Consider the following 12,416-nt stretch of genomic DNA (forward strand, 5'->3'; position numbering starts at 1 on the left):
AATATAAGCTGCCCAGACTAACTGAAGAAGAATTAAACTACTTAAATAACCCCATCTCAGAAAAAGAAATTGAACAAGCCATCAAGGAACTCCCTAAGAAAAAATCTCCAGGGCCAGATGGTTTTACTATTGAATTCTACAAAACATTTAAAGAACAATTGACTCCAGTACTTTACCAACTATTTGGGAAATTTTGGGATGAAGGAGTCATACCAAATTCTTTTTATGATGCAAATATGGTACTGACACCTAAATCAGGAAGAGACAAAACAGAGAAAGAAAATTACAGATCAATTTCCCTTATGAATATAGATGCAAAAATTCTAAATAAAATATTAGCAAAAAGACTACAGCAGGAATCCCTCAGTCTTCACTCCAAGACACTGATTTCCCACCAGTAAAAATCTCCAGATCCTGGAAAACTCAGGATGGAGTTGATCCAAGACCACTCCCGCCCCACTCTGGTATACGTGAAGGGTATTCCACTCATCAAGTACTTTGCTGAAGCTCTTGAGGAGATGAAGGATTTGCAGGTCTGGCCTGATGATGTTCTCATCAGCACCTACCCCAAGTCTGGAAGAACTTGGGTAAGTGAGATCCTAGGCAGGATCTACCATTGGGGTGACCAGGAGAAATGCCAGCAGGCCCCAATCTTTCACCGAGTGCCATTTCTTGAATTCAAGGTCCCAGGATCCCCCTCAGGCATGGAGGTTCTAAAGGAAACACCTGCACCTAGACTACCCAAGACCCACCTGCCTCTGTCACTGCTCCCTCAGGTTTTGCTGGATCGGAAAATCAAGATCATCTACATGGCAAGAAATGCCAAGGATGTAGCAGTCTCCTATTTCAATTTCTATAAGATGGCAAAGGTACACCCTGATCCTGGGACCTGGGAAGACTTCCTGTAGACTTTTATGACTGAGAAAGTATCTTATGGCTCCTGGTACCAGCACGTAAAATAGTGGTGGGAGTTGAGGAAGCGGTACCCACTTCTCTACCTCTTCTATGAAGACATGAAGAAGGATCCCAAGAGAGAAATTCAGAAGATCACAGAATTTGTGGGACAGCCACTGCCAGAGGATATCCTAGATCAAATTGTCCAACAGACATCTTTCAAGAAGATGAAGGAGAACCCCATGACCAACTACAGCACCATCCCTGATGAAATCATGGACCACACCATCTCTCCCTTCATGAGGAAGGGTACTACTGGAGACTGGAAGAACACCTTCACTGTAGCCCAGAATGAGAAGCTTGATGCTGATTATGAAAAGAAGATGGCTGGCTCAGACCTTCACTTTTATACTGATCTCTGAATGGCAACAGGAAGAAAGGGTCATTGACCCATACTTCTGCACTGGCCCCCAATTTTTCTAGTCTTCTAATAATCTTTTTAAGCAGGTAAAATTAGCTCTCCTACAATTCTAGTAGGAAAAAATCTAACTCACTCTTAGTGTTAAAAAGAGTTTATTCTGCATACCTATTGTAAACATTGTCTCAGTCTAAAAATATAAAATTATTTACACCCTAAAAAAAAAAAAGACTACAGCAACTCATCACAAGAATAGTGCACTCTTATCAGGTAAGATTTATTCCGGGAAAGCAAGGGTGGTTCAATATCAGGAAAACTTTCAGTATAATTGAGCACATCAACAACAAAACTAACAGAAACCATATAATTATCTCAATAGACACAGAAAAGGCTTTTGACCCACTCCTATTAAAAACACTAGAAAGTATAGGAATCAATGGAGTCTTCCTTAAAATAATAAGTACCATCTACCTAAAACCATCATCAAGTATTATATGTAATGGGGATAAACTAGAAGCATTTCTGATAAGATCAGGGGCAAAACAAGGATGTCTACTATCACCCCTAATTCAATTTGGTACTAGAAATGTTAGCAGTAGCAATTAGAGAAGAAAAAGAAATTGAAGGACTCAAATTAGGCAAAGAAGAGACTAAGCTATCACTCTTTGCAGATGATATGATGATATACTTAGAAAATCCTAGAGAATCAAGTAAAAAACTACATGAGATAATGAACAAATTTGCCAAAGTTGCAGGATATAAAATAAACCCACCTAAGTTCTTGTAGCAGAAAGAACCCCAGCATCCTCAGGGTGGTTGCCAACACAGGTTCTTAGATCTGCTTTTCTAAAGGAAAGCAACTCAAAATGGGTTAACAAGCTTACTTTAATCAATCAAACATATATCATTTACCTAGTTCAGGGGAAAAAGGTCAGCACCCTGAACTTCAGAGTATACAGAGAGAAGTTACAAGACAGAGAAACAGATCAAGAAGACATCCATACCAAATCACAGTTACCAGAGAGGGAAGCATCAACATCTGGGTTTTTCAAAGCCAGGGAGCTCTCAATGGCTGCCCAGAGTCTCATCTGGCCAAATCACATAACACTTCTCAAAGTGAGCCCCAAAGCAAAGCCTCCCATAAGGGCTTATATAGCCTTCTCCTGGCTCAGATAATGTAACAACCTTCTTGACCCACTGCCCAATCACAAAGTATCTTCTGAGAAATAAGTCTCCCACCACAGGGTCCAGGTGCATTTAAGCCTAGGGGCAGGGAAGTGTAGCAGCAAGCACCCCAAGCGCGTCCTCAGGGTTTGCAGCTACCACAGGTTCTTGGATCTGCTTTGTTAAAGGAAAGCAACTCAAAATGGGTTAACAAGCTTACTTTAATCAGTCAGACATATATCGTTTACCTTGTTCAGGAGAAAAGGTCAGCACCCTGAACCTCAAAGTATACAGGCATAATTATCAAGACAGAAACATCAAGTAGACAGATTTCCAAACTGTCCAACCATTACATCCATACCCAGTCAACATCTGGGTTTCCACATTCTGGGTTTTTCAAAGCCGGGGGACTCTCAACAACGGCTTCCCAGAATTCAGATCAAATCACAGAACACTTCTCAAAGTGAGTCCCAAAACAAAGCTACACATCAGGGCTTATATAGCCTTCTCCTGGCTCAGAGAATGTAACAACCTTATTGACCCACTGGCCAATCAAGAAGTATCTACTGAAAAACAAGCCTCCCACCCCAGGCTCCAGGTGCACGTTAGCCTAGGGGCAGGGAAGATCTTTAAATCTGCATTTCCATTACAGGAAGATCTTAAAAATTTACATTCCTATAACAGTCCTTGGCATTCCTATACACCTCTAATGAAATCCAATAGCAAGAGATAGAAAGAGAAATCCCACTTAAAGTTAGTGTAGACATCACAAAATATTTGGGAATCTACCTGTCAAAACAACCCCAGGACTTATATGAACACAATTACAAAACACTTCTCACACAAATAAAGTCAGATCTAACTAATTGGAAAAACATCAATTGCTCATGGGCTGGGTTGAGCTAATATAATAAAAATGACAATTTTACCTAAATTAAATTACATATTTAGTGCCATACAAATCAATCTACCAAAAAATTACTTTGTAGAGGTAGAAAAAAAGTAGCAAAATTCATTTGGAAGAACAAAAGGTCCAGAATATCAAGGCAATTAATGAAAAGAAATGCTCGGGAAGGTGGCCTAGTCATACCAGTCTTTAATATGTATTACAAACAGCAGTCATCAAAACTACTTGGTACTGGCTGAGGAATAGAGTAGTGGACAAATGGAATAGACTGGGTACAGGAGACCTAGTAGCCAACGAATAAAGGAATCTACTCTTTGACAAACCCAAAGACCCCAGTTTTGGGGATAATAATGCACTATTTGACAAAAACTTCTGGGAAAACTGGAACATAGTATGACAGAAACTGGGCATAGACCAATATCTAACACCATACACCAAAATAAAGTCGAAATGGGGGTATAATTTCGGTATAAAGGCTGATACTGTAAACAATATGGGAGAGCAAAGGATAGTTTAACTGTCAGATCTATGGAGAGGAAAAGACTTTATGATGCAACAATAATTAGAGAGTATTATAAAATGCAAAATGGACAATTTTGATTACATTAAATTGAAAAACTTCTGTACAAATAAAGCCAATGTCATCAAGATAAAGAGAGAAGTGGAAAATTGGGAAAAAATCTTTACAACCAATGTCTCTGATAAAGCTGTCATTTCTAAAATATATAAAGAATTGAGTCAACTCTATAAGAATACAAGCCTCACCCCAATTCATAAATGGTCAAAGGATATGAACAGGCAGTTCTCAGAAGACGAAATTAAAGATATCTATAAGCATATGAAAAAATGTTCTAAATCACTAGTGATTAGAGAAATGCAAATCAAAACAACTCTGAGGTATCACATCTCACCAACCACATTGGCTAAGATGACAAAACAGGAAAATGATAAATGCTGGAGATATGGAAAAACTGGAACACTAATACATTGTTGGTGGAGTTGTGAAGTGATCCAACCATTCTGGAGAGCAATCTAGAACTATGCCCAAAGGACTATAAATAAATGCATACCCTTTGACCCAGCAATACCACTTCTAGGGTTGTATCCCAAAGCAATCAGAGAAATGGGAAAAGGACCTGTATGTACAAAAATGTTTATAGCAGCTCTTTTTGTGGTGACAAAGAATTAGAAATCAAGGGAATGCCCATCAATTGGGGAATGGCTGAACAAGTTGTGGTATATGAATGTAATGAAATACTACTGTGCTATAAGAAATGAGGAGCAGGCGGACTTCACAATAACCTGGAGAGATTTTTATAAACTGATGCTGTGCAAGAGCAGAACCAGGAGAAATCTCTACACAATCACAGACACCACGTATGTGTGATGACCAGTGTGAATAGACTGGGTCCCTCTCAGCAATGTAAGGTTATAAGACAAGTCCAAAGACTCATGACTGAAAGAGAAACCTACATCCAGAGAAAGAGCTGCAGAGTCTGAATGAGGATTGAAGCAAACGACTTGCTCTCTTTCTTTTTCTTGTTTTGTTGTGTTTCCTCTTTCCCATGGATCATTCCATCAGTTATAATCCTTCTGTACAACCTGACTAGTGATTAATGTGCAGATATTTATAGATCCTATATTTGAGTGCATGCTGCCATAATGGGCAGGGGGAGGAAAGAGGAGAGGGGGAAATGAAACTCAAGGGACTGTGGGACTGAATGTTGTAAAGTAAAAGCAAATTAAAAAAAGAAAGAGCAAGATTTGACAATTTCTTGGATAAGTGGGGTAGAGAGAATGATAAGTTAAGAATTATGACTATAGAAGACTGGAAGAGTGGTGGTACCCTCAACTGAACGGAGGAAATCTGGAAAAGGAATACATTTTGGAGAAAAGATAATGAATTCTGTTTTGTACACATTGAGTTTTGGATGGCCAATAAGCAATTGGCAATGTTTGAAGCTCAGGGGAAAGAATGGTGCTGAATACATAGATCTTGGATTCATCAGCAGAGAGATAATAATTAAACACAGAAGCTGATGAAGGCCCCAAAAAGGAGTGCAAAAAGACAGAAGGCCTACCAAGAAGCCTTTGGAAACTCCCACTATTACATGGTGTGATCTGCATGATGAACCAGCAAAGAAGACTGAGGGGGAATATACAAATAAATAAATACACACACACAAATAGGAGAAGAGCCAGAAAAAGGGTAGTGTCTGGAAAATATATAGAGAAAAGAGAATCCAGGAGGGGATGTTCAATCAGTGTCAAATGCAGCAGATATGTTGTAAAGAATGGGGTCTGAAAATTGACAAGAGATTTTTGGTAACTTTAGAGCAAACAGTTTCAGCTGAATGATGAGGTTGGAAGCCAAATTTCAAAAGGTAGTGGAGTAAAAGGAGAGGAAGTAAAGGCAATGAGCATATTACTGTTAGATATCTGTAGACTATCAAAATATATTGAAATGACTCATGGGTTATAGGTGTATGTACATCTGAGATCTGGCTTATTTTGTTCTGAAGGGTAGGAGGAAGGCCATGCTAGCAGTTCTGACATATTCCCCTTCTGGTCTAAAAGAGGAATATTAGATTAGAATCATATCTATCTACCACCAAATATTGCTAGTTCAAGAGTATGAGTCTGGGTCCAAAATGAAAAGCTGCTTCCATAACTACTCCCAAGGAAGGGAGGAACCCTTAGCTTATGATCACTAGCTTTGTTCCCTTCCACCAAATGCTGTTCATACAAAAGATCATCACATTAGCTAACTAAACTCCTTTTCGAAGAAAGCAACGAACAGAAGTCAGGGAAACTATAGATTACAATATGCCAAGGAATAAATAATGCCAAGAATACATACACTCTTCTGCTGAGAGCAAGGGAAGATCTAACGATAGGGAGTTCAGTCTATAGGGCCGCAGGCTAACAAGAGGAATAATGGGGAGGCCAACTTCCTCACATACCTGCAGCTTTGGGCATCTTGGTACCCATTCAAGAAACTCAAGCTCAACATATTTCTTTTGCTTTGGCTTTTTGGAGAGGGGAAGGTAAGGCAATTGGGGTTAAGTGACTTGCACAAGGTCACACAGCTAGTAAGTGTTAAGCATCTGAGGCCGGATTTGAACTCATGTCCTCCTAACTCCAGGACAGATGCTCTATTAACTGTGCCACCTAGCTGCCCCTCAATGTATTTATTCTATAAATTGAAGACCCTTTCCTCTTCTTTGTGACTCAGCATTCTCCCAACCACTCAGGAATCATTTCTCCTTGCAAGTATTTAGCACAGGACCTTCAGGGTATCATCAGAAAATCTGTTCCAGGATTAGGAAGAATTGAAATTTTGGTATTATTATCATTATATACTATCAGTAGTAGTATGATTATCACCATCATTATTTTCTTGGTCCTTTACTATATCAACAAAGGTCCTTTTAGGCATTAGGCAGGAAAGCTAGGATTATTCTTTCATGGGAAAAGAAGAATCATTCCATGAATGAATTCATAAATAGAGACACTGCCTCCTCCTTAATTTCTAATCCAATATAAATTTAATAACCACATACTGCCATCCTCAGCCTGCAAAATAAAACTTGCTAGGTCAAGAGCTTTATTGGTCAGATACAGGTCAATGCACCACTGGAAAAGTAGAGTAGAAATATTAGCAGCATACACAAGCTGTGACCTTTTATATACACTTACAAACAGCCTCCTTTCCCCAAGGCCCTTCCTGCCCTTGAACAACCTAACTTTGCAAAGGAAATCTTTCTTGCACCTTTTCCTGTACCTGTACATCTCTCTGCCTTTGGGGATAAGCTTCCCCTTTCCTATCTCTAAGCACACAACCAAGATTTATGTCATAATCAAGGTGGGGTACTGTAGAGACTTAGGGGTCTCTGAGCAATAACACATAATCCAGAAATTAATACAAGGGAGCAAAGAAAATGGGATTCACCATAAGAATTAGCCAGCAAAGCAGAGAATGATCTCCAAAAGTATCATCTGCCCATGCTTCTACTTTGCACACACCTAATTATAACTTTAGGTGCTACATATGGGAACAGATTTAACCCATCAAACATTCTTCCTCCCTTTTTTTCCATAGTGGAAGGGAGTATAGATTTCTTAAAGATAGAAAGTTTAAATTAGGCTTTAAAACACTGTGACCAGGTAAGATTTAATGCTGACAATTAGCTTGGACAAATAATTAATCACGGTTGAGAAATAATTTATAAATTACAACCATGAAGATACTGGCACATGTCAGTACATTACACTACAAATTAGTTCAATCATAGAATCTCTGTGCCTGATGAAGCCCTGCTGACTAATATGGGAGGAGCTCCCCATTTCACTGCTAGGTACACTATACTGTGCACATTCCTTAGCTCCAGGTTTGGTGGAACTAAACAGGACCTGAAGAATGGACCAAGTCCCCCAACTCTGCCTGTTGGCATAACAAGGTAGGGCAGGATAGAAGACAAAGCTGGAACAAAAGAATGAAACAGAATATTAGCTCCTGGAAGGTAGGAACTCTCTTATGCAATGGATAAAGCATTCAGCTTAAAGTCAGGAAAGCCTGAGTTCAAATCCAGCCTCAGACACTTCCCAGCTGTGTGACTCTTGGTAAATAGCCTAACTTGTGTTTGTGTGGGTTTCCTTATTGTAATGGTAATGGTAATTTGAAAATATTCACCACCCCTTAATAAGCCTAAGGGAATTTGAAGACCTCCCCTGATTTAAAAATAAACTCTGTACTCTAATAGGCTGAATGTAGCCACATGGAGCCTGTGGTGGGAGGATTTTGCCAAAGGGTGGAGCAGAGCCCACAGGAAGTTGGGAGTCAGAGTCAGCTTACATGGTTGGAAGGAGAGCATGCTTCTTAGGGAGACAGGTTAGTGAGTAAATATTGGTCTTATGTTGGTTTGTGGGAAGGCTAAAGGATGCTGTGACTCTCTGTGTAGTAATAGCTTATTAACTTCTTTGCTACTATGATGGAATTGACTTACTGGTTTTGGAATTTGGTTTTCTGGTGTCTGAATAAATATTTTGCTTCTGTCCTCTATATGGACTGTTATATTTTGCAATTAAGCACCATGCAAGTATATTTATAGTAATCGTGGGCATTGTGAATATTGCATTGGCACTACATTTATCTATTAAATTGGGATAAAAATAGTACCAAATTTCCAGAAGAACAAATTCTGTGAAGTAAGTATTATTTTTATATTTATTCATTTTGAACTTAAATCCAAAAAGACAAAACAAAAAACATTTCCGTGTAAACAGCACAACATAAACAAGAGGATTCAATATAAAATCACGATTTTCATTTTATACTGTTTACATAGTCCTAATACTTCCCATATTTTTTATAAGGAAGATGAGTCCAGAAGAGGTTAAGTGATGTCCCTAAGGTCACCTCATAAGGCTAATATAAAGAAAGCACTTTTATAAATGCTAAAACATCATATCATAAGCTATCATTATGAAAGTCTTCATGTGAATACACTACAAATTTGAAGCAAGCAAAGCAGAACAAAAGATGTTTTGAAGAGCAGTAGCTCTAAAATTTTATAATTTCATCTGAAAAATAAACTAACATGCTTTATATCTCCTAGGCCAGAAAGCAAAATTACTCTTATCAGCTCCCAAGATCTATACCCACTAGAATAAAGTGCTAGATCCTTAGTGGTCCCTTGGCTGTCTCCTGCCCTTGTGACAGCAACAGTGGGTGCTATATCTGTTAAAAGAAGAGACAATTTCCAGTTGATAATTCCCTGGATACAACTCTCCAGGTGACAAAATGTAGCTCCAATGAGTGGTGAGAAAAGAGAGCCTTTCTCTACTTTGGAGTCATAGTCATCCCACCCACATGACAAATGGTGCTGGGGATGGCAACTCCGAAGTTGCACCTGGGTCCCTGGGCATATTACTTTCTCTTTGCTTCTTTTTGTTCACTAGATGGTCTTGTGAGCTTGAAAGATCTGGAGGACTGCTCTTGGTGGCAATAGCATCTACAGAAGTGGTTTCGGTTGGAACAGCAAGAGGAGCAGTTTTATAGCAAGTTTCTGCATCAGCGAGCATGGCCACAGGAAAGGCGACTGACAGTTTAAACAATAGAGTATTCAAACAGTGCAGTCTCAAAATGAAATAGAAAATGAGTAATTAACATATTCCAAAACTATCTTATGTTCTAATGGGGCTTAAATATTAGCCTCTCAACCAATTATAGCCATAGTTGTAAGTTAACTTGCTTAATTCTGATCTAATCATTCTGTTAATGTGTACTGTTTCTTTTTACATTTCAAATTTCTTTGTAGAAATAAGCTTCTCATGTCATATTTGATTTACATTGTATTTCAATGCCACTTTTGTCCCATTGAAGAACCTCTTAGACAAGATCTATAAACAAATCATTCTCAATATGGAGCCCCACGGTGGGGAACTTAATGAACAGAAGAATGTGAGAAAAGGGAGCTTAATCAAAGGAAGGTTCTGCTGGTTTACGAACTGCAATGACAGTCTCCCTATGCCCAGCTAAATGGTATCTCTGTTAGACTATAATCTTCTATCATACTTCAAAACTTTATAATATAGGATGTTTTTGATGTCTGTGGACCTAAGGAGTAAAAAAAAAAAAACAACAAAAGACTATGGTTATGAGGTTTCCACATAATAACATTGATGATAATAATAAAAATAGCTAACATTTACATAGCACTTATTATGTGACAGGCACGGTGCTAAGAGCTTTATAATTATTGTCTCATTTTATCCTCACAACAACCCTGGGAGAGTAGGTGTTATTATTGTCTCCATTTAATAGATGCGGAAACTGAGGCAAAAAGAGGTCAAGTGATTTACCCTTGGTCACATGGTTTATAAAGTTCTGAAGCCAGATTTAATCTCAGGTCTTCTGACTTCAGGCCCAGTGCTCTATCCACTGTGCCATCTAGATGAACTATATCAGTTAAATCTGGCATGCAAAAACTGGAGATGGTAACCAGTGATTTTGAACTGAAGGACCAGAGGCATAGAGTGGCATCTAGATTAATAGCAGGCGGCACTACAAAAGTCAAAAGAGTAAACAAAGTAAAATGAACTGGGAGGAAGGGCTGGGGTGGTAGAGGGAGGGGCGGGGAGGGTGAAGCTAGGAAAAGTTTAGTCTGGAGGATTTGGTAGGACACGATGACCAATTTCCAGAGTACAAATGATATAATTAATTAATTAATGATTTAATGTCAACTTAAGTCATTAGTAGAATGCACTAAGGATTTGTGTTGTGTTCTATGATGTGTAATATTTCATTTATGCTTTGATAAAGGAATAAAGGGCATTCTACTCAAATTTACAGATAACACAAAACTTAGGGGGAAAGTTAACTTGTTGGATAATAGTAAGTGTTTAAAAATGGCATCAATAGTTTGATAGAATAGTGGGCTGAATCTAATGAGAAAGAAATGTGTAAAGTCTTTTACTTGAGTAGAAAAAAAAATCTATTTCAAAAGTATAAAATGGGGACTGTGGAAATAGCAGTTCATCTGACAAATATTTGGGTGTCTTCATGTAAGACCCAAACTCTATGTAAGATGACAATATGACAAAACATTCAAAAATGCCAATGAATCTTAAAATTCACTGAGACCAGTAGTAAACATTACTAGGTAGGTGATCATCCCACTGTGCCTTGCCCTGGTCAGACCACATTTGAAGAATTTTGTATGATTTTGAGCATCACATATTGGAAATGGCATTGACTATCCAGAAAACTCCCAGAGGAGGACAAATAAGATGGTGAGGAAGCAGGTCAGACATTTTGAGTGTGCCACAGAAGAACTGGCTAAATTAAGTTGGGATATTTTGCCTGAAGAAGAGCAGATCTAGGTCATATTTCCTGGGTGTCCAAGTACAAACAGACACAAGGAGCACTAGCCACTACTTTGGTACTTATCTAGTTGACAATAAGGTTTCACTCAGCTGATTCTGGAGTGTTCTTCAATATCCTTGATTCATGCCTTTCACTAATTATAATGAAGAAGAAAATCTTGCGTTAATTGGTGAATGACTTATAGGTGTTTTTTTATTTTTATTATTCCAATTTCAGACCTAAACTAATAGGAAACTGGTCTTAGTCAGGTATTGATCAGGTAAAGGTCTCCTGGCATTGAAGAGAAGCACATGATAAGTGCATCTTATACATGATATGCAGTAAATTGAGTACTGAGCCTGGAGTCAGGAAGGTCGAATCCAGTCTCAGACACCTACTTAGCTGTGTGGCCCTAGGCAAGTCATTTAGCCTGTCTCAGTCTCCTCATCTGTAAAATGGGCATAATAATAACATTTACCTCCTGGGTTGTCATGAGGTTAAAATAAGAGAATATTTTCAAACCTTAAGATATTACATCAGTTCTAGCTCTTCTTGTTGTCTAGATAAGACTGGAGTTCATGAAACTTCCCAGGTGTTGTCTGCCTTCTGCCTTTAAGTTTCCTTTTCTGAACACAGTGCAAAACAAACCATTCTGAGAATGGACATTTCTAGCCTTGGAGTTGACTATTCATTAGTAATATCTGCGTTCCAAAGTTCCTAAGCCTGAGAATCAGGTGCCAGAGAGACTTCCTTAATAGTTTGCTTCATGGAAAAGATGATCACCAATAGAAAGATTCTGCAGCTGACACACGTAAACCATATCATGAAGAACTTGGGTACAAGTCAATGGAGAATCCCATTGGAGAGAGAATTTGGAAATAAATGTGTTTTGTCAGATCATTGCCTCTGACTGGGAGGCTTAGACCTTAAAAATATAGGGAATTGTAAGTATTTTTGTTGTTGCTATAACTTCTCAGAACAGAAGAATGTTTATGCTCAACTCTGCTCACCACCCTACCCCATCATTGTTACATCTTGGAGACCAGACTTATCCTGAATCTGAGCCCCAAGCACATAATCCCTTTATGGAACCCCCACATAATTGTTAGGACTCAACTATATTTATTTGCTTTCTTTATGAATTTGTCTTATCAACAGGTGAGTTT

The 12,416-nt window shown here is 38.5% G+C and overlaps 1 pseudogene; it reads left to right on the forward strand.

Moving 5' to 3' along the window:
- The first annotated feature begins 350 nt into the window (after positions 1-350).
- On the forward strand, positions 351-1,451 carry LOC138152322 (sulfotransferase 1A1 pseudogene; annotated as a pseudogene).
- Positions 1,452-12,416: the final 10,965 nt, after the last annotated feature.

Source organism: Petaurus breviceps, unplaced genomic scaffold (assembly GCF_028583685.1).
Source record: "Petaurus breviceps papuanus isolate PSGF00001 unplaced genomic scaffold, PetGlider_PUasm1.0 90925, whole genome shotgun sequence".
Classification (NCBI taxonomy): domain Eukaryota; kingdom Metazoa; phylum Chordata; class Mammalia; order Diprotodontia; family Petauridae; genus Petaurus; species Petaurus breviceps.